Here is a 23,753-nt window from a genome sequence, read left to right as displayed (position 1 = left end):
TTCATAAACCCATGATCCAAAATGTCTAGTATCTATGTTTTACGGCCCACAGGCAATTGCTCCAGCTGTATGACCTCCATTGAGAATGAAAGAAGAATATCGTCAATTCTTTTGAACTCTTAGGATGCAAAAATATATGTGTTAAAGTCATCTGGATAAAAGTATAAACTCCCCTCCTCACTTTGGCTGGAGACAATTTCACATTAACATTTACATTCCTTTTGGTACTAAGAGCTGCTCAAGGAAGCCTGTAGCAATGGTGGTCCTGGTTGCACTCAAGCCATTCCTCTCAGGAAACACACATGCTTACCCTGTAGATTCCCAGCCCAGTAAACCCACGACAAAATTACAACTCCCAGTGGTCAGCTCATTTTAGTCTTATGCAATAGAGTCTATGCTTTTTGTTGGAAATGGAAAATGTATTCCTCTTAGAAAAATGTATAGTATAGTAGAAGGGTAAAGAAAAAAATCATTGAAAGCTAAGAGTCAATGAGATGATAAAAATTCTTTTAATGATGAGTTTTGGGACTTGGAGTAAGAATTTAAGTCAGGGATCCTCAAACTTTTTAAACAGAGGGCCAGTTCACTGTCCCTCAGACGGCTGGAGGGCCGGACTGCGGTTCCCAGGATGGGTCGGCTGCTAAACAGGATAGGCAGCGGAGGCAAAAACACCCAGTGGGCCAGATAAATGTCCTAGGTGGGCTGCATGTGGCCCACGGGCCGTAGTTTGAGGATGCCTGATTTAAGTCTTCCATTCATTAACAATATCAGTATGTATAAAAATTAAGCATCCTAGCTTGCCTCTGAAAGGAATTCAGGATGCAAAGATACATTAATTTGACTAAAAATCTGATGCTTACCAGAAAATACTTTTTATTCATTATTAGAAGAGTATATATAACTAAAAATTAAAAATCATGAGGTTAAATTTCTCCAAGAAAACTTTGCAATCCTCTGATAGTTTACTTACTAATTTTAATAAAAAATTTAGGCCAGGCAGATGGCTCACACCAGCAATCTAGGAGGCTGAGGCAGGTGGATGGCCTGAGTTCAGGAGTTGGAGACCAGCCTGAGCAAGAGTAAGATCCCATCTCTACTAAAAATAGAAACACTAGCTGGGTTTTGTGGTAGGCATCTGTAGTCCCACCTATTTAGGAGGCTGAGGCAGGAGAATCACTTGAACCCAGGAGTTTGAGGTTGCTGTGAGCTAGGTTGAATTTGATTGCTTTTCCAAACAAATCTCAAGAATATTTATGGAAGTAAAAGAATATCCAGTACCTAAGAAGATAACATTTGTGTTTGGTATTCAACAACGATTACAGGCATGCAAAGAACTAGGAAGATATAACTCATTATGAAGAAATAAATCAATCATTCCAAACCAACCCTGAACTTCCTCAGATGTTAGAATTAGCAGACAAGGACACCATTAACGTTTGAATTAATTAATTAATATAACCTTTTCTAAAAAATAGGAAGTATCATACTATTAGGAGAAACATCACCACCTGGTGGTATGTTCAGGTATTGCCAGTAAAGGTGTTTAAAATAAGAAGTATGTTTTTTTTCAGAATTTACTAATATTAATATTTATACAAATAATTACAACTTCACAACTGCATAAATAGTTGAACAATTGCATGCTATTTATACAATTTGTAGTCAAACCTTCATATAACTTCATATATATATTTTCTATGCATACACATATTAATATATTACATATGAATATTGAGAATGTAAATCACGGATACAACTAATAGACTTTCTGAAATAGTTGACTTTCATTGTATAATGAGAAAAACATTGTCTTCTTATAGCAGAAGTTGTATTCTTAAATGTAATTTGTCCTATTATAACCACTCTCTATCCTAGCTTTTGTTCTTCCTATAAATCTTATAGGATTTTATACATTCCTTTATGTGTCTATAATGTGTATTTGGCTATTAAAAATATAAACTATTTGAATTTTTATCTTTTTTTGCTACATTCACTATAATTACAATAATATTTGGCATGTGGTAAATACATAATAATCAAGTTTAAATAATTACTTTGCATTCACTAAATGAGTAGAGTTTACTGAGATCTAAGATTTTAATGATCAGACATGATTAGGACATATATAAAATATATCCATCCATTTGTCATGCAGCTATGTGTGATAATTAAATTTGACACCATCTACTTACATTGGCAACACTGTACAAACAACTCAGTAAGTTCAAGTCAACGTGGGGTAATGTCTTGCCAAGTGGAGTTTGTTATTGCTGTTGCATGTTTTTGTATGCCATATGATGGTAGCTATGATAATCATTACAGAAAAACAAGTTCCAAAATTGCTTTGAAGAATGGATTACACACTGGGGGGTCAGTGTATAGCTTCCCAAGTGAAGTACTTCAAGGGTGACCATAGTGATACTCAGCAATGAGGTATATAATACTGCTTCTAGGATGAGTTCACAAAATTAATTGTCAGACCTCCTATGTTGTAATATAAAACCTATTATATAGTAAGTTTTACCCAGGTCAGGTGTCAACTTTGTTAGCCAATTTAGTTTCTAATCAGCCAACTTTTGATTTGGCTATTAGACATTAGATAATATAGCATAAGAGTTAAAAGCATAGCCTTTGGAGATAGGATCAGATCTTCACCTCCTAACTTGCTGCATGCTTTGTCTAAACAAATCTATCAGGCAGCAGAAATTACTCTAGATATTTCATTAGAGGTATTTTGATATAGGGATTTGATTACGCTGGGGATAAAAGGCTTAAAAAGCCAAAAGAGACATTAATACCTTAAAAAAAAAATGAGGAAAAGCAAAAGCAGAAAGATGCTACCACCCTTAAGGCTGAAAGTGCATCAGGCAGAGACTGTTTTGCAGAAGCATGGGCATCAAGGAGGTCTGGTGGAAGAAGAGAGCACCAGACCTGTTGGTACCATGCACAGAGGGGCCATCAGGTGCAAGCTGGGGTCCTACAGGGTACACAGCTGCTGGCAGAGAGGCAACTGAAGTAGACAGAGGAAAAGGGAGAAAACCCCAGTGTGCTCCTTTCTACTTCTCTCCAACCACCTGCTCTTGCATCCCATTCTATACAATAGACAGAAGCCTAATCCTGGTAAAGACAGCCCACATCACAAACTCCCAAAACTGCAGGTGCTGGCATGAATACGGAGAGAAAGGAACACTTACGCACTGTTGATTGGATTGCAAACTAACCCAACCTCCATGGAATGAAGTATGGAGATTACTCAAGAACTAAAAGTATAACTTCTATTTGATCCTGCAATCCCGTTACTAGATATCTAGCTAGAAGAAAAAAAAAATCATTTTACCACAAGGACATTTGTACTAGAATGTCTACTCCAGCTCAATTCACAATTGCCAAGATATGGAATCAACTCAAATGCCAATCAACCCATGAAATAAACTGTGGTATACCATGGAGTACCATTCAGCCATAAAAAAGGAAGGGGACTTTACACCTTTTGTATTTACCTGGATGAAGTTGAAACATCTTAGTAAAATATCACAAGAATAGAAAAGCAATTATCCAATGTACTCAATATTAACATGAAATCAATATATAGATAACCACATGCCCACATGAAAGAAAAACACAGGTATATTAAAGTGAGGAGGAGGGGGAAGGCGGGAGAGGGGAACAGAGAAGGGGGAAGGGGACTGGCAAGTTCTCACTAATGTGCACAATGTGAGGGTATACAGCACACCCCCTGTGTGAAGGGCTCAACTATATCTTGAATTTTGCATTGGAAACCAAAACAGTCTAACCTAAGCATTTGTACCTTCATATTAATCAGATATAAAAAAAATAAAACAATAGTCAAAAGCCATATGACAAGGAAATCCAAGAAGTGTAGCCTACAAGAGACAGTGCCTAGGCTCCAGTTACCCATTTTTAAGTTGCCTAGAGGATATTTTGTCCGCCATCTTTGCTGAAGAGTCTTCCACAGATTTTTCTCTTGTTCCGGGATAATCTTCCCCCTCTTCATTTGGTTACATTTTCCCCATTCTTGATTTGCTTTCCCTGTCACCTCTTGTTACACTTTGCTATTTATTTTACATGCTCTTGAAGAATGTACTACCAGAATTTGTGGTTTCTAATGTATTTGTGCATGTATGTGAAGAATGATTTTCTTTCTAACAAGGTGGTATGCTCCACAAGGTCAGTTATCACTATGGATCTTCAAAACCTGATGCAAGGGTGGTGTCTGTAGCTCAAAGGAGTAGGGCGCCAGCCCCGTATGCTAGAGGTGGAAAGTTCAAACCCAACCTCTGCCAAAAAACTGCAAAAAAACAAAACAAACAAACAAAAAGACTGACACAAAGTTGTAGCTCTGTATGTATTTACCAGATGATCTTTCCCCATCCAGATTTTCATTCCTATCCTTTTTTTTAATAATTAATTATTTTTTATTAAATCACAACTTTGTACATTGATGCATTTATGGGGTGCAGGGTACTGCTTCGACATACAATGTGAAATGTTTACATTGATTCCTATTCTTGAAACATGACTCAAATTTAGGCTGCACAGACAAACCAAATGTGGCCTTGAATTCCAGTCTCAAACTTTGGATGTGCAGGGGTTTAAAATCACCACTCAAATCAGCTTATTTAAATTCCAGAAGGAAAAGCCCCAGACAATGTTCAACTCCATACTGAACTCTATTCAATTCAAATTCGAAGATAATTTCAAGATCTCTATTAAGGTTATCCAGAGAAATAGAAACAATAGGATGCATTGATGTAGGTGTGTGCATAAAGTGATTTATTTTAAGGAATTGGCATTTGTGATTACAGAGTCTGACAATTAATTGTCAAGGTTGGCAGTTGGTGAAAGAGAGCTGATGGCACAGTTCTAGTCTAAATGCTAGCAGACCTCAGAGAGGGCTGTTATTCCAGTATCAATATTTAAGAGCAGGAAAAAAGTTGGATGTCCCCTCTCAAAGGCAATCAGGCAGGAAGATTTTCCTCTTGCAAGAGTTAACATTTTTGCTCTACTGGGGCCTTCAGTTGACTGAAAGAGATTCATCCCTTTTTTCTTAGGGAGATCAACTTACCCATTCAAGTGTTAATCTCATGTAGAAGTATCCCCAAGACACACCAAGAATAATGTTTGACCTAATGTTCTAATGTCAGGGTATTTAATGGCCTGGTAAAGTTGATGCATGAAATTAACAATCACAGTTCTATCCCTCATCATCTTGACACACATAAGCATCTCCTTAAACCATACATTAAAGATAATATCAAGGTCATAATTCCACAAAACATGATACAACTGATTTTTCCATTCAATGGGAAAATGCACTAAGCTCTTCCCTAGAAGAGGAGGTGAAGTTCTTGAGTTATGTGTACTTTTCTTCTTAATGTCTTGTAACCTAAGTACTATGATATAAAATTAATAATACTTAAATACAGTGGTACAAAGTCATCTTATGTCATATGTTAAGGGGATAAAAGAGGGAGGGAAAGGATGGCATTTCTTATGTGCACATATTCATAACAAAATAAGGAAGAGATATCCTATTGATAGTTGCAGTCTTCATTGTGATAATGGCCAAACGGTCACAGCTGACATTTATAGCTACTGTCTTCCATTTGCCTTCAGCAGCAAGCATTGCAGCTGGAGATGGTTCTTTACCTGGTTGGATGAAGCCTTTATTCCTGAAGAGTCTAGGATATTAATAATCCTGCCTGGATTATTTCCATTTTCCTTAATCATATTACATGGCATTATTAGGAGATTCTTGCAGGTATTTGCTGGATGGCAGGCATCCCCTTCCTTAAGTCCCTTGTGACCTAGTAGTTCAACTTCCCCCTTGGTAGTCAGGAACAAGTCACCCCAGCCAGTACAGTAACCTCTACCTTTGCTAGTTGGTTCACACACAGAAGACCAAAGTGGCCATGCAACAGGTTTTTTGTTATTGTTTTGTTTGTTTCAGGGAGGGGGGGTCTTTTTTCCTAATGCATTTATTTTTATTTCAGAGTATTACAGGGATATATACATTTTGGTTGCAAAATTTATTTCTTACATTTAAGTAAAAGCTATAAATAAGTGTGCCCTCCTCCTAGGATATCTGCATTGCACCTATTAGGTGTAAATTTACCCTACCGCTAACCCTAACACTAACCACTCCCACCTATTTTCCTTTGATTTTTGCTTTCATATATGTACTTAGGAGTTGATCAAATACTTCCAGTTTAGTATTGAATACATGTGGTATTTGTTTTTCCATTTTTCTGATATTTCACTTAGGAGAATGGTCTTAATGACATCCAGCTTGTTGCAAAAGATAATGTATGTCCATCTTTCTATGGCTGGATAGTATTCCATGGTATACATATACCACAATTTGTGAATCCATTCATATAGTGATGAGCATTTTGGTTGTTTCCACAACTTTGCAATCTGTGGATTGTGCTGCCATAAACATTCAAGTGCAAATGTCTTTTTTAATAAAATATATTTTTATCCTTTGGATAAATACCTAAAAGTGGGATTGCTGGATAAAAATGTAGGTCTACTTTTAATTCTTTGACGTATCTCTATCCTAGTTTCCATAGAGATTGTACTAGTTAGCAATCTCATCAACAGTGTGTAAGTGCTCCTTTCTCTCCTCATCCAGGCCAGCATCTGTTACTTTGGGACTTTTTGATATAAGCATTCTCACTGGGATTAGGTGACAATCTCATTGTGGTCCTGATTTCTTCAATGGAATCGTTTGTGTGTCTCTAGTGGCACTTTCCCCCCTTCGCACTGTGGAACTTAGACTTATATGTCAGGAGACTATAAAGTCATGGGAACAAAAAGCAGAAAATGTCCTAGTGGATCAGCAGGGGATAATAATGAGTAATGACTTTCCATTTCCAACCTCTCAATTCCTGGACTCATGAATGCTGGCTATGGGAGAAATGGTTCCATATACTGGATGTCGATTAAGAGAATACACAGCCTTCTGGGGAATCTATCCCAAGCTCTGAAAAGTATTTATACCTAGCTCTTACTATAGCTGGGTTTTCAAGAGTCTATTACACACTGCTATGAAGTCATTTTCTGCAGGCTGATGGAGAATAGTGAATTCATAAGCTTGGGATCACCATCATACTTTATTTACTTTGAAGTAAATTCCTTAATGATAAGAAATGCTACATGGAATAAGGAAGGAATAATGCATTCTCTAAACCTACAGAGGATATTTTGCCAGAAGAATTGCATGTAGGTGAAGGAAATACGCATCCAGGGTAAATGCCTATTTCGAAAAGAACAAAACACTGCCCCTTCTGTGATGAAAGAATTTCAGTATAATTAGCATCTGACCAGGTAGCTGGTTGATCCACCCAGGGAACAGTGCTATATTAGGGGCCCAGTGTGGTCCCTACTGTTGACAGATTAAGCACTTAGCAGCCAGGTTGACCTTAGTGGGTAAAAGTCCATGTTGCTGAGTCCACATATAACCTCCATTCCTGCTAGCATGGATACTTTGTTCATCAGCTCATCAGGCAATGACACAGGTGGCTTGGGGAAGAGCCTGCAAGAATCAGGAGAACAAATCATCCTATTCACTTGATAGTTAAGGTCTTACTTTGCTGAGGTCACCCTTGGGTGAGCATGTATATTGGACATAAATACCATCATAGTGTTTTGTGCTTTCAGAAATGTATCAACTTATCTCTTCCTCAAATTTCCTTGTCACCAATTTTCCAATTTTATTCTTTCCATATCCCTGACCATGCAGACATACCATTGGTCACATTCCATTTATTGGTGCATTTACCATACATATGGTCATTTCTTCTTCCAAACTCAGCAACCAGATAGACTGTTCAAATTTCTACTCATTAAAAGAGGATTTTTCTTCTTCACTATTCTTTAGATATGTCTCTGAAGTAGGCTGTACTGCCCTGTTTATGTTTGGGTGTTCTCATCATATTGTGCAGAAATGTCTGCACATTAATCCAAGTGCTACAGTGTGAATGCCTATGCTTCTTCCCAAATTCATGTTAAAATTTAATTCTTAGCACAACAGTATTAAGATGGGCCTTTAGAAGATGAGTAGGCCTCATGAACTCTTCCCTCATGAATGTATTCATGCCCTTATAAAAGGGCTGAAGGGATTAGCTATGCTTGTTTTTGCCTTTCTTCCCTCCTACTGTGTGAAGACATAGCAACAAAAAGCCATCAGGTAAGCAGAGACCAAGTCCCCTGCTGGTAACTTGACCTTGAACTCCCAGATACTAGAACTGTGAGGAATCAATTTCTATTCTTTATAAGTTACCCAGTATCAGGTATTTTGTTAATAGCAGAATGAATGGACATAGACTCTGAGTCTTGTCTTTCTCCATCTGTGCATCTTAGGAAACTTCTCCCAAAGTCACATGTATAGACTGCAAAGGAGATGATAGTATAGAAGCACTGGGGACCATTGGCATTTGGTTCACTTCTTCACATAACTTGCCTGAGCCTTCAGAGTCTGCTTGGGCCCAGTTATGTATATACCACTCTCACTTAATACAGAGTGCTGTTGTAAACACCTAATTTTATGGAATGATGGGTCAAATACCAACAGTTCCTCATGGGCAGCTGAGGTTATATGGTAAAATGGTAGCCTATGGTTAAGCATTCAGCCTCTATAAAAGTCTAGCAGCAGACCAAGAACTGCAACACACACACAATTTTTATCCACAGAGGATGGCATGGCAGGGCATTGCTCCAAAATCCTGAGAGCCTGTTCTATGAGTCACCTATAAGGGCTTGCCAAAAACTCCAAACAATATCTCTATCTGCCATCATCACTTTAAGCACCATTTGATTTATAGAACATGTGGCCTAAAGGTCAGTGGGCACCAAAGGTAGAGGCTTCTTGTGTTCTGAGCCTACTCAAAACTAGCAGCTATTGGATTGCTAGGTAAATGAACTAGAGTAACAAAATAAATGAGAAATACATTGCCTCTAAAGAGGTCTACTAGGTATTTTAATGCTTGGTTATAGGCAGGGCCAAAAGCAGCCATTTATCCCTAGGTTAGAAGAAATTTCTTAACATGCCCTATAACACTGAGCCCCTTACATAATAAAAATGAGGTAGAAGGACCTCGGAGTTTTGTTGGATTTCTTTTCCACCCTACAACACACAAATGTCTTACCAGTAAGACTAAATTAGTTTCTACTTCTTGTTCACTAGGTTCAATCAGCTTTGTGTCATCAGTGTCATAAACTCATATGATGTGATGTCCTGGGTAAAGGAAAGTCAATCAAGATACCTACAAACTAAACCATAATGTAGGTCTGGAGTGTTGAGACACCCTTAAGGGAAGACCGTGCAGGTGAATTCCTGATCTTGTCAGCTGAAAGAAAACTGCTTCTGGTGGTCCTTATTGACAGGAATGGCTAGGGGAGAATTTGCCAAGTCAATAGCTGCACATTAAATATCAAGGGATGTGTTAATTTGCTCATGCCATGAAGCTGCAAATGGGGTCACCACAGTGTAATATTTATGACAATAAACTATTATTCTCTAAGGTTCATCCCTCTTCTGCTTAGGCCAAACAGGTATGGCTAGTGGAGATGTGACGGAAATTATTATTTCTGCATGTTTCTATTGCCTGATGGTGGTACTAATCTTTGCAACCCCCCAGGAAATATGAAATTGCTTTTGTTGTATTATTCTCCCCAAAGAAGCAGGAAAATAATAACAGAAGCACTTCTAGAGACTTCCACTTGGCCTCTCCTACCATATTAGTCCTCATAGTACTTCCTACTATTCCCAGATCAGGCGACAGTGTTGAGATTCTGCCAGTTGCTGAGTATGTCTATTTCCATGGTGAATTCCTAGAGATCTAACCATAGGCTGGGTTCCGAGACACACTGACCCAAGCTGTGAGAAGGACCTGAGATGAACTGTTTGGGATCACTTAACTTCCATAAGTCCCTACTCTGACTGGTTTACTGCACTGCTGTTTTGGGTCTTCTAGAATAGGTGTACATCAAAGCTACTGGAAAGTAGTTCCAAAGGGTCTGATTATATCTTTTTTTAATGTACAGTTACTCTGGCTAAAGGTCATAGGTCACATTGGGGAAGGCTGGAGGAAAGATTAACACAAACTTTTAACAGTGTACCAGAGCTCTCCTTCAAGGAGAGCTACTTCTCCTTCATTCAATGGGTTTTGGAGCTATAAAATTGTCCGGTCTGGGAAGTGACTGAGGGGTCATGACTCTCAGCTTTATGATTCTGGTTAGATTTTTGTTCAATCAAATACGAGGCCCGGGCATGGAGGCTCATTCCTGGAATTCCAGCACTCTGGGAGGCTGAGATGGGTGGATTGCTTGAGCTCAGGACATCAAGACCAGCCAGATGTTGTGGAGGGTGCCTGTAGTTCCACCTACTGAGAGAATGAGGCAAGAGGATAGCTTGAGACTAAAATTTTGAGATTACTATGAGGTATGACTCCAAGGCATTCTATGCAGGGTGACAAAATGAGACTCTGTCTCAAAAAAAAATCAAGTACAGATTTATTATATTTGCTCTCTATTTCATTTCTAGAAACACCATGATCAATTAGCCAATGCCATAATTCTGAAAACGTCAGTTTCTTCTGATTCCAGCTTTGATTCTTCTGTCCATTATAGTAGCCTGTCCCATATTATCTGTGATGGTTGAAAGCCACCACTTGTCCCCTAGAAGCCCAAGATTCAATTATGCTCATTGCATTATGTTTTCCAATCCAACAACCAAAAGTTCCTACCCTCTACTATTTTCCCTGTAAGATCTGGACTACAGGGAAGAGTGACACAGACCTTTGCAAGGATGTCAAGGTTACCCTCAAATTCATCTCTCACAGCTGTGGAGCAGAGTATGTCTTCTGGATACTCCCAGGATAGGAAAGTAGAACTTAAAAATGACAAATCCATTCCAACACTTCCATTGCCCTAAGCATTTGAATCCCTTCCTCTTTATTCAACCAAGTCAAGTATGGCATTTCTAACTTGCTCACTGTAAGCCACCTTTTGGTTCATGCTTTAGCCCAACACACATATGGCATTTTGAAATTAACAATAAGGGGCATATTGAATATGTCATTCATACCATATGTCTTATCTTGGCTTTCCCAGAAGCTGACCCTGAGATAAGCATTGTAGACAAGAGGTTAATATAAAAAGCCATCTAGGAAAGATAAAAGCAATCTAGAAGTAGCACTGGAGGAGTAGGAAGTGTGACAGGGAAGAAGAGGAAACCACTAAAGGGTGAGTTACAAAATCAGTCTGGGAAATGGAGAGCTTAATCTCCTTGTGGAACTCAGAAACAGTGTTGAACATGCTCCTCAAGTTCATTGCTCCTGGGGCAGCCATCAATTCAGTGAGAGTACTAATATAGTGAATGTTAATTCCTTGACATCTTTACCTTCCCCTATGCACAAACAGAGATGGCCCTGGTGACTAGATATCAGGCAAGCAGATGCAGAAATTAGTATTTGTATTTTACATTTTTATGCTCTGAAAGTCTAGGGAAATGGGAAGACTATCAATGACATTTCTCTACCGCAAAGGAGGGAATTGGGACTTTAGTCAGTAGCCATTGGGATGTCATTGAAGGTTCTTGAATGTAGGCTAAAGAAAAACTATATGATGACTTTGTATCCTACAGGTGTTGAGAGAAAGAATGGTATTAGTAACTCAGAGTGCAATATTTCCTTTCCTTTATATTTCACATAAGGCAGTGGTTCTCAACCTGTGGGTCACAACCCACAGGAACTGTATTAAAGGGCCATGGTATTAGGAAGATTGAGAACCACTGACATAAGGCCTTATTTAGTTATTTTTTGGCTTCATTTTTTACAACATTGTTGGCTACTAAAACTATAATCTCACCTAGGTATTAACTTTAGCTTCACAATTGTCATCGGAATTTCCCATCGCTGGTGTTAGTCACTGTCCTAACAGGGTTAATCCTGAAGTTCACCAAAGACTATACTGTAAATTTCAGGCCTTGGGGCCATTTTAGGACCTTGATAATTTAAGTCCTCACTTCCTTTCTCTTGAGCCACTAACCAACTGTACATGGATTTTCCATTCCAGGCACACTAAACTTTTCTTTATTTTTCTTACTGCATATCCATTCATGCCATGGTGACTTTACACAAGCTCACTCCCCTTTGCTTGGGAACCAGGTCCTCAGTTTTTCAGACACTTGTCTCTTCAAGCACACATAACTTCCATACATTTAGACAGCAGAACCTCTGTCACTTGACCACTCAAGAGCCTGTAATAAACTGGTCAACATATGGAGAGAGCCACATTAAGGGACTAGGCTTAGTCTAATCTACTAAAATGAGGTTAACTTAAGCATGTGGTCAATGTAGACAGGTGGTTACCGAGGGGTATTTACTATATTTCACAATTTCTAGCAGAGTGCATATTACATTGTACAGGAATAGATATTTGTTTAATGAAGAGCACAGGAGAAAAGAGCAGCTTTTAAGAGATAATGAATCCGTATTCATCTCCATTGATTCTGCAGTGGCCCTTTGTCATCCACAAAGAAGTAGATAGCATGATACTGGACAGGGGGGCTCTTGGTCCCCGGAGGCAGGTGAGGCCTGCAGCAGCAGCAGCATGTTTGAATCTGATTCTGAAAAGAGAATATATCATTCAAATCACAAAGCACGCAGGAGTCTTCTTTTGTCCCCCCCCACACACACCTTGTTCTTTCTAGAAAACATATAGGACTACTTGCAAGACAAGTAAAACCATGCATGGCAGGGCGTCTTCAAAGCATAATAACTGGGGAAAAGTAGGAGATCTTAAAATTCAAAGTAAAGAAAGAATGTTCACCTGTCCCTCTGGTTTCTTTCATATTTAAGAGAACAGTTTTGAAAAACAATAGAAACTTCCTTTTCTTCCTCACTTTCTCTGATGCTTCACATGGATCCTGCGCTCAAATTCCTGCTGGCTTATCAGTCATAGGTCTTGTTCAGCAAATCAAGAGTGGCATTTCTATATCAAAGGAAGATTAAAACATGAAGTGGCTTCTCCATAAATCAAGATAACTGTATTAGGCAACCTTGGAAAAAAGTGTTATTGCATGACCAATAACATTTTTTTGCACACAAGCATGTCTACTATTTCATGGTTCAGAATGAGTTTTGGCGTTTCTTCTCATCAGTGAGCCTGTTGAATTTTATGTCTTGTCTCACAGGAGTAGCCTTCCTTAAGCATCACAGCCACCACCCAGCACCACAATGAGTAAACCATACACCAGTTTTCCTATGTTCTTAGTAGATATTCAGAAACAGAGTCTTTATCCATCAATTTGGTCAATTTGTCAGCTTCCTCTATCTGATTTGGATATACCCATAATTCAAGTAAAGAAACTGCCTCCCAGGGTCAGAACCAAACACCTGATTTTCAGAGACAAGTATAAATAGTAATACATTTCATTCTGTTGTTGTCATTACCAGTGGAAAATTCTGGTCTTAGAGGACTACCTAGAGCACAGATTCTAACATAAAAAGACATCTGGAAACCTATGAGGCACACTGTGAAGAGAAACAATAAATTAAGCCTGAGCATGAGCAATATGGGTCCCCAGAAGCAAAACTGCAGGAATGAGCTTCTCTACTGGAAGAACATATGGGAATCAGGAATCAAGGCAGGAGGTGCCTCTGATGAAAAGGATGTGGGAGTCCTCAGTTCCCTAATAACTGTGGGAAGATGTCATAAAGATGGTTTTATAGTAAGAAGAACCATTCCCTATTTCCCCCACAGCCATGAAGCCTGGTCATTTGGCTTGAATTTCAAAGGCTCCACATGATTCTTTAGAAATCCAGGGAGGAACTTTGCTAAATAATGGTCCAGTACACTAAATAAGAACGTATTTTTAGCATCAAGAGCAAATTTGGAAGCTACTTTATGCTATCACATGAGCATCACGACACTATTAAGGATATCCCTGTTTGAATGAATTTATAGTCTCTTGAGAATTTCCACATAGCATGTATCAGCCAGCTGGTTTATCAAGCCCAGTAGTTTTTCAGAAAGGATAACTTTTTCCCTCTATTATTATAAGGAAAGCAACTTTTAAAAAATATGTATTTCTTTACACAAAACCTGTAAAGGGGCTTTGAAAGACTATGATATTTTTTACTCAGTAATGAAGGTGAACACTAACAGAGTTTTCATACTTCTTCCCATTAAAAAGTTAATGAACATTTCATACCACAATCAGATTGTCTGTCTACAGAAGCAGTTATTTTGTTTGCTAGTAGTTTGGAGTTTCTCATCCCATAGCACCAGAAGGTGATAGTATACTTCATCAAAAATGGAATAAAAAAGTTAGTTCCTTGATACTCTGCTTTGATTACTTTTGAGTATTTATTTAAAATACTTTGGGATTTCCAGTCTGTGTGCACTCGAAAACAGCTAAGCGACTGTATCTGAGCCTCCCTTTCAACGCAACAAACCAATCACTTTGCCTTGTGCTATTTCCTAAGTTAAACAGTTTTGTTTGACATGATCAGACAACTGAGGTGAAAGGTGAACGACTATGCATGTAAACAAACCCTGAGTATGCAGAAGCCACTTACACGCAACCCTCTTCAGCCATTATTTTCATTGCCTCTGTTTAGACCATTTCAACCCTAGTTCTGTTTTAGATCAAGTGACTGTGTTGAGACAGAAACCCACATTCACTTACCTTCTGTTGACTGAGTGTCCACTGTGTCCTAGGCTGGATCCCTGAGACTGGTAGTAAGCCAGGGACTGGTAGTAAGCTCAGGGACCCCTCGGCTGGATCCCTGAGACTGGTAGTAAGCCAAGAAAACTACACATCCATTCCTAAGTCATCTCCTTTCTTGCTCATCCCTGCCTTTTTGTCACCTTCTGTTTTGCGACAGAAGAAATGTTGTCTTCATTGGAATACTCAGCCCTGGTCTTCTTCAATCGTACACCAGTCAGGGTGCACAGAATGAGTCCCTGCTAAAGAGATGTGACCTACAACACCAGAGCATCCTTGTCCAGCTTCCTCTCCACTGCAGACAATGCCCCCCAGTCGGGGGGTGCAGAACGATAGATACACACACAGTTCTGAAGAAACTTACTCTCGGCGTTAGAAGAAAAAGAAGATTATTATCTTTTCACACTAATACATTAATTGTTACATTGATAAATATTTTAGAAGGTATGGTTTCATCAGTCATCAGAGCAAGAAGTTCTCCTGAGAATAAATTCTTTCTACTCCCTTATTTTTTCATGCGAACAACTCAGTTACCAAGTGGTTAAGTGCCCTTGTTCACATGGTGTATTCTTGGGAATCTAAAATCAGTGAAAAAAGTAGAGATAAAATCTAAGCCTAACACATATCTGGAGTCTACGTCTTTACTATGAAAATAAAACTTTAATTATAGTGATAAATTATTATTATTCTAAAGGGTCAAGCCATGTTAGTTTTTTTTTTTTTCAATTACTTCACTTAGGAAAATAACTATAATTTCTTCTATAAAATACCAAAGTTAACAAAAATACTACTAATTTTCTGGGAACCAGGGGAAAAGGAGACTAGAACATAGTTATCCATAGCATGTGTTGTTAATATATTTTTAGCATCTATAAGGAAGTGAGGGTTTTTTTTTTCCTTTTTTGGACAAAAGCGTCTGTATGATATAATCTGTTTCCACTTTTTTAAATAAAAAATGTTAGGTTTCTAACACTTTTACCTTCTTTCTATTTCTAAAATTATCCGTAGAGAATGTGATTTTTGTAAAATGGCCTAAAGGTCCAAAATCATTTACTGCCAATGCCTAATTCTAAACCTGATGTTCTGGAGAAACGTGGGGCCTGAACCATGCCAGAATGTCTTGTTTTATGTTTAAATGGTCACAGATTTAATAATGGGCTGCAAAAAAGGATTGCATTTAACTACATCCTTTACTTCTCAAGCACTCATCCAAGCATGCACAAACACAGAGGAATGCCATACGCTGTAAATCCTTGAGCATCATGGAAAAGGCTCACTCTGGGCTCTGTACACATTAACAAATTACATCCCATTAGGTCGATGCAGAAATTAATTATAGGATTCTTTTCAAATCTGCATTGTTTCCTGGCTCTGTTGTGGGCCACTCAATTAGACACCTCTCAAGGTCTTTGTGCTGGACTAAACGCAGCTAATTGTTCCATTTCTGCATGGAGTGATTCAGCTCCCAGATGTCTCAGACCTTTCAGCAGCTCTGCTACACCAATATCTCGACATATGAAAATAAAGGCATTTGGGACCCAAGCAGAGGGAAGTGACTGGGGAGCAAATAGAGCAGGGTATTCTTTATCCCTGCCCTTTGCTATGATTAATCTTCAGTGAGAAAGGACTCCTGAATCATTCTCTTGACAGGACACCCCCCTTGCCCTATCTGGCTCCCCATGTGAGGAGCGATGGATGAATGCTTCCTTTTTTCCCTGCCTCCAGGTGCAGCCCTATTCACACTTGAGCCTGACAGCACATAATAGAACAGTTTCTACTTGCCCGTTGCCTCAGCTCTGTATTCCTTTCCCCTACAATGTTTCTCATTTGTTCACATCCTGGTGACAGGGCCAGTCAAACTGAAATTGTATGAAAAACCAAAGACAGTCATTTATTTCCTGAGAGACTAAAGTGTGTATATGTGTGTGTGTGCCTGTGTGTGTGCATGCACACGCTCACACATTTTCTTACAGGAAGCATGACTTCAAAGTAAATCTATGCAGAAAGAGCCTTGCGTCTCTAACTGTTGGGTTGGCTTGAATTTTTTGACTTTGATTTTGAACTTTTGTTTTCTCTTGGCATTTTTTCCCCTCAACTTGTTCCTTTATCCATAGCAAATAGTATCATTTATTCACTTTAACAGGTGAGTATATAATAATAAATGTTCTCGAATAGAGAGAAACGTCTAGACCCAGTATCTGTGTGGTACCAACCATATTTAAAAGCACCAATTTGCCGTTATCAAATGTGTGTTCTAAGTTCAACACAGTTTGGCACAACTCCTCTGATTTAAAATGAAATGAGCCATTGGTACCTGCGATGATGTTTTCAACCTTAAATAGCTCCATACCCAGAATCAGACTTGCCCTTACCAAAAAGAATTAAGCTAAATGTTGCTGTTAGTTCGAGTTATCTGAAAACAGACATTGAGATGAGGGTGTGAATATGTGTAGTTTATTTGGGAGATTACTGTGGGAAATGAGATAGGAATGATCCAAGGAAGAGAAGGAAGCCTGGAGACTGAAGGAAGGTCTACTTGTATTATCAAGTCAATTACTTCCGTGGGCAGCGGGACCTCAAACCCAATGGGAAACCCCAGGAGGCCCAGCAGAACACACAACCTGAGAGTGATTTATCATCTGTGGTGTGAAGGAGGTACAGCATTTATATACAGATGTCCATCAGTCAGTGGTTGAGGGCTGCCCGGAGAGCCTTAATTAAACCAGTGTACCCAGGCAATGTGGACTTTGATCACCAAACAGGTCTATAGGCAAATTGATGGTGATTCTGGGAAGCCCTAGTATGACAGGGAACAAGTGATGTCTGTCCCATCACAGCATTTTCTGGATCCTAGTCCTTCAGCAGGAAGGATCACTGGTTTGAAGCTAATTACTGGCACCCTGCACTGCTATAGCATGTATGGAAACCCTTGGCCATGAAATGTCAGTAATTCTCGACTCTTGGTTTTGTTACATTAATATTTCTGTTTGCTGTTCTCTGTCCCTTACTTAACAAGATATCAGTATGGCTGATTAGCCTCAGATCACAACTCTTGGAGAACCTATATATTTGTTCATTTTTTGCAAGTTCATTCCAAATATGTTTTCAATAAGCTATTTGAAAATGATATGCTAACTGATGCCCTAAATTTTTGAATGGTTTAGTTAATATTATACAGGTCCATAAAGTTTGTGTGCAGTTTGAAACAGTGAACTATTTCATATTGATGATTTTAATTTTCACATGAACTTTAAGGGCACCCTATATAACAGTGGTTCTCAACCTTCCTAATGCTGTGGCCCTTTAATACAGTTCCTGTGGGTCATGACCTACAGGTTGAGAACCTCTGCTATATAAGCAAGAACATTCTCTTTGTGGCATAACATTAATCACAACACGCATCAAAATCAAGAGATTAACACAGGTGCATCTTTGCTGTCTAATCCTGAATTTCATTGAAGTTGTACTTGTCTCAGGAACAACCTTTAGAAGAAAATAATTCATTTCATAAAGAATCACTGGTTACATTGTAGTCGTCATGTCTCTTTGGTCTTTTTTAATCTCTGTACACCTTACTCAATAATTTATTAACTTCTTAAATATTGACATTTATGTTGCACAATACCCTTAATTTGAACTTGGGTTTGTCTTGTTTTTCTTCATTATTAAGTTGGAGTCTGGCATCACTGGCAGAAATATCACAGAGCTAATGCTGTATCCTCCTGATGTCACACTCCTGACACATAATTTTGATCATTTTGATTTATCTCACTCCCGGTGATGGTATGGAGTGATGGTCACTTGGCCCAGGTGGTGTCTGCCATCCTTCTGCACTGCAAAGTTGCACTATTTTCACTTCTGTAATTAAGAAATATTTCAAAGGGAAATACTTCGAACCTATGTAAATGACTCAATAATCATCAAACTTTCAATATTTTTATTAACTGATATATTTGTACACATCTGAATATTCTCATGAGTTCCTACTTGATTCATTTGTCCATAATATTCACTGTCTTATGTATTCTGAGGCTCAGTTTGTCTTTAGCTTTGGTCATTAGGAGTCCCTCTTAATTTGGGGGCACTTTCTAGGAAGACTTAAAGTTGAGCAACCCATTTAATAGCAAAGTAACTGATGAGACCCAATAAATTGTATTTCACTAAGATGAGAAGACTTTACTCAACCTATCTCCATTATCACATAAAAGACAGTAGTGAGGAGGAAACCCAAAACCATCACGTGAATGGTTTGATTGAGACATGAGGCAGCTTCTGTCAGTAGTTGCAAAATGCATGCAAATCTCCCACTAGTGAACACTTTTTCATCTTTCTGGAATTATTTAAATGCAGAATTTCATAAAGATTCCAGTCTATTGACTATTTTGAATCAAAGACCTCAAAAGATCATACTAATAGCTCATAAATTGCAGAGTGGGCTGCAAGAGAATGTTTTTTTCATACAGATACAAATAATTTTGGAAACATCAACAAAAGCTTTACCTGAATTAAATTAACAACTATATCTTCAAAACAGTCTCCTGTGTGTTATTGGGTTTTGACTTGGAAACCCAGGGATCCCTAAATCTATTCTTTCCATCATTCACTTTTCTGGAATTCTTGAAGTCACCAATAGAACCAAGTATGCATTGACCAAGAGCAAATGAGAAGTAGAACTCAGTTCCATCAACTAATCGCTTAAGATCTGTCAGAAAAATGTTGGACAAAACTGGGTCTCCCACTCTCCACCTCTAATCCTGAATTTTAACATCACCTGTTTCTCACATGACCTTAGCAATGGCTGGCATATTGTAAATGGAGAGAGAGTGAAGAAAACGAGCTTCTCAGATTACAAGAGTCATTGCTTCCTTTGCATAGAGCAAATGAGGAGAGAAAAAGAGCTTCTGTTTAATCTGTAATCACTCTGCCTCTCATAACTGTGATCCAATGAACATCCTGAGCATAGTGTTAGAATTAGCAAGTCTTTCTTATTTCTTATGGGAGGAGATGGTAGTGCTGAAGTGGATCATGGACGGAAAGTGCTTCCTTTCCTACACATTCAGGATAATAGGGTACAAAGGCATTGTCAGCACAACCCATTCGAAGGTCCTACTCTCTAATAGGAGAAAAACTGGTTCAACAAATAAAACACAAGATATTTTTTAAAGTGAAATTCTTTGTTAAAGTTACAGGGATGGGCATGTGGTCACACACAATGGGGCTTTTTTTTTTAATAGGATAAAAGAGGAATTCCATTTATTCTTACATTTCTTACTACTTTCGGTTACTTATTTATTTTATTTTTTATTTTATTTTCATTATTTCAGGTTAATTGAAGGTACAGCAAAGTCTCTACATTGTTTGCACTTATTATGTAAAGCCCTTCTTATTATGGTGTCTTACCCCCAAGGGATGTGCCAATGTGCCGTACAGCCTAACACTGTGCACATGAAGTTGGAGCACACCCATCTCCTACCCTCTTCCCCTCAACCTGCTCCCTCATTCCTCCTCCCCTCACCTTCAATTGATTTGAATTTTCTTCTTAGGTGAGCATCTATTTACTGTCTACTGGCTTCATATTAGAATTGAGTACATTGGATTCTTGCTTCTCCACTTCTGTGATACTTTACTAAGAAGAAAATGTTCCACCTTTATCCAGATTAATACAAAAGATGTAAAGTCTTCATCTTTTTGAATAGCTGAATAGTAATAATAGATTTTCTTTTTTAAAAAAACATTTGAATTTAAAGAGTTTAAAGAGGGATTCTCTTTTTCATACAGACCCTTCTCTATGGATGGAGTTGGGAGGTTGTCCTAGTTCAGTACACAAAAGCCAGTCCAGGTGCATAGGGTCAAGGGTTGAGTTCAGTCATTGTATACACTTCCTTTGGGCTCAGTCAACTGAACCCAGGGCAGAAGAGAATTTAATAAAAGAAAGGAAATCCTACCAGGACCTGCTCCAAGGAATCTCAGGGTTTTAAACCTATTGCCTGGACCCCTCATGCCATATGTAAACAATTGCTACTTTTCACACCAGAAGCAGGTTACCTTCCTGAGGTGGACTGATTCCTTAGTCATAAAGTTTATAAGTTCACTGGCTAAGTTTATGAAGTGCTCAGGCATCCTTTGGAAATGAAGGGTGCTGTGTGGTGGCACAGGCTCTGGGGTAGGAAGGAAAGTAAACACAGCCAAAGAGTGTAAGTCCCATAAGCCAATCCATTGCTTCTGTAATGCAATTATGCACATTCTAAGAGAATTAAGACTGATCCATAGCACTGAAGTGCCCCTGAGCTGGTAGAGCACACAGCCATTATGTGCTCTGCTTCTGAGCATGGGAAAGCATAAAGAAAGCCTAAATGCAATAAAAGGTAAATCATCTTTGATTGCAATGAGTCTTGTCCCAGCCACAGTCTTGCTGCTGTAAATTTTAGGCAATCCTTGAGAGAACAGTTCTTTCCCTGAGATTAGTGAGGGTATTATCAAGACTTGGAGAATTAGAATCTAATTTCCTCAGTTCTCTTCATTTGTACCAGAACCTTAACTTTCTCCTACAGCCATAACCTTTGCCTTGCTACAGAATGGGGCGAGACTTCCATTTTTCAACCATATGTCTTACCAGAGGTTTCTATTCCCTTTAAAGGCGGGTCAGATACAATTTCTGTCAAGGTAGAGAATGATACATGATAAATTATTCCAAAATGTAGGGCTTAAACTAAATTTTTAAAAAAATTTCTGATGGTACCTTGCCATAGACTGAATGTGACCCATCCCCGCCCCATTCATGTGTTGAAGACTAATCCCCAGTGTCATGGTGGGGCCTTTGAGAGAGTAGGCCCTGAGAGTGGGGCCCTCATGAATGGAATTGGAGCCCTTACAAAAGAAAGAACTTTCTCACTGAGGAAATAGTGAGAAGACAATTGTCTGTGAACCAGGAATTGGCCCTCACCAGTCATGAACTCTGATGGCATCTTGACTTTAGACTTCCCAGCTTACAGAACTGCAAGAAATAAATGTTGCTTAATCCTTTAAGTATATAATGTTTTTGTTATAGCAGCCTAGACAGACGAAGGTGTACTGTAATTTGGTACTTTGAGTTGGTCTTACCTCGCACTGCTTGGGCTCTATATGGTGTTGATGAAATTCACCCACCTGTCTGTGATCAGTTTGATGAGCAGGCAATTTCTTTCTTTCTTTTTTTTTTTTTTTTTAATAATCAACTTTATTGAACATTCAAGGTTAGTTTCTCTTCTTGCCCTTGCCCGTGACCTTGGCTGGTGTGAGGACTGGAGCTGTTGCCTGGTACAGAGTGGAAGAGATCTTGTTGATGTAGTACAGACCAACCACGGAGAAGATGAAGCAGGTAGTGCACAGACTCGGTGGATGAGGCCAGATGCAAAAAGAGCCAAAAGGAGACAGAGGAGAATCTCAGGGAAAATCTTTGCTTGGAATCCTTTGCCAAAGACAAGATTCTCCAGATTATTGAAGGCAGTAAGAGAGAAGACGAAGAGGCCAAAGCCAAGCAGCCCCCCAGGATGATCAGCCACACGGTGGAGGCCAGCTGGCGGCTGTACATCTGCATCCCGGCGAAGAGCAGCACGGATAGGAGAGAAGACAGCGCCAGTGACATGCTGGTGCCCACTACCATTACGCCCCACCTTGAGTCCAATCAGACAATTCAAGTACACGCTTGATGGATGGATAGCTGGCTGTAGGGTCAATGGCAATTAACTGGCCAATGTGCCCCTATTCTTTAGCATACTAGCTGATGCTTTTTTTTGTGTGGTAATAGTCAGAGTTCCTAAGAGTAACAAGAAAAAAAATGCCTCAGTGCACGAGCGCATTTCAACCTTCAGCTTGCATCTGAATTTTTAACATCCCTTAACTTTACCGCATGACTGAATCTAGGTTAAAAAATGGAGAAACAAACTTCATTTCTTAATTGAAGGCGATGCAAAATCTCATTGAGAAACAGGCAAAGATACAAGAAGAGAAAGAATTTGTGGTTAGGTTTGCAACTGACCATACAAGGCAAAAAATGAAAAGAAGCTGAATATATTCCTGCCATAAATACATTCCAATCTCAGTGAAGTACTGTTTGATAATGACTATGAGTGTCAGGATACCATATTGATTTTGGTGTAAAATTGCCATTATTGGATAATTATAATAATGCTTTCTTTCAGCTTCATGCGCAGATTAATGAAGTAATATTTTCAGACAAAGAAACTCATTACCTCCCCAATTAAAAAAAAGAAGAAGAAAGAGACAGGAAAAAGATAAAAGAAAGAAAAAAATTTAATTCCAACTAGATTATTTTTTCTCTTTTTGTTCCTTTTACTTTCCTAGCAAACTAAAGCATGTGGTGAACCAGTTTACACTTCCTCACACTTAATTAATAACTTCATAAATTCATTTGTATATGTGCTGTCAAGTCATCATCACTCCAGTTCTGCCATTTACCAGCTGTGTGGCTCTGGTGAATTACTTAAACCATCGATGCCTTAGTTTTCTCATCAGTAAAATGATAATAGAAAGAGTTCCTCCCTCAAAAGTTATAATAAGAATTTTTAAAGTTCTTATTTATAAATAATGCTGAACAGTGCCTGAAATACATCTAAGGTTTAACTGTTACATAAGAGCTTATAAAGTCAGATCAACACAAAAATCGGTATTCTTTGTGATCATGACTGTTCAAGGCTAAAGAGGGAGTCAAGGCATTATCTTAGTTTTAGAGGAAAATTCAGTTTCATTCATAAAAATACTTTAGGCAGTCTCTACCACAATTTACCTATTCTTAGTTTGCTATTAATAACGTGGTGGCAATGTTGCTAATGTATAACAACAATGATAGTGTCAGTCCCACGGCCTTGTGGAATATTTTCTTTCCTATAAAGCACATTTCTGTGATGTATTATATTTATAGATTTACTTATGTTGAACCAACCTTGTAACACTGGAATAAAACCAACTTGATCATGGTGTATAATTTTTGTGATGTGTC

The 23,753-nt window shown here is 38.6% G+C and overlaps 1 pseudogene across 1 annotated transcript; it reads right to left on the bottom strand.

Moving 5' to 3' along the window:
* Positions 1–21,960: 21,960 nt before the first annotated feature.
* LOC100952498 lies at positions 21,961–22,397 on the bottom strand (annotated as a pseudogene). Its single transcript, XR_153405.3, has one exon. The product of XR_153405.3 is annotated as a keratinocyte-associated protein 2-like (transcript).
* Positions 22,398–23,753: the final 1,356 nt, after the last annotated feature.

The sequence above is a fragment of the Otolemur garnettii genome, unplaced genomic scaffold (assembly GCF_000181295.1).
Source record: "Otolemur garnettii isolate 467f Iridium unplaced genomic scaffold, OtoGar3 scaffold00025, whole genome shotgun sequence".
Classification (NCBI taxonomy): domain Eukaryota; kingdom Metazoa; phylum Chordata; class Mammalia; order Primates; family Galagidae; genus Otolemur; species Otolemur garnettii.
The sequence above is the reverse complement of the archived record's forward strand: the minus strand, read 5'-3'. Positions and strand labels throughout refer to the sequence as shown.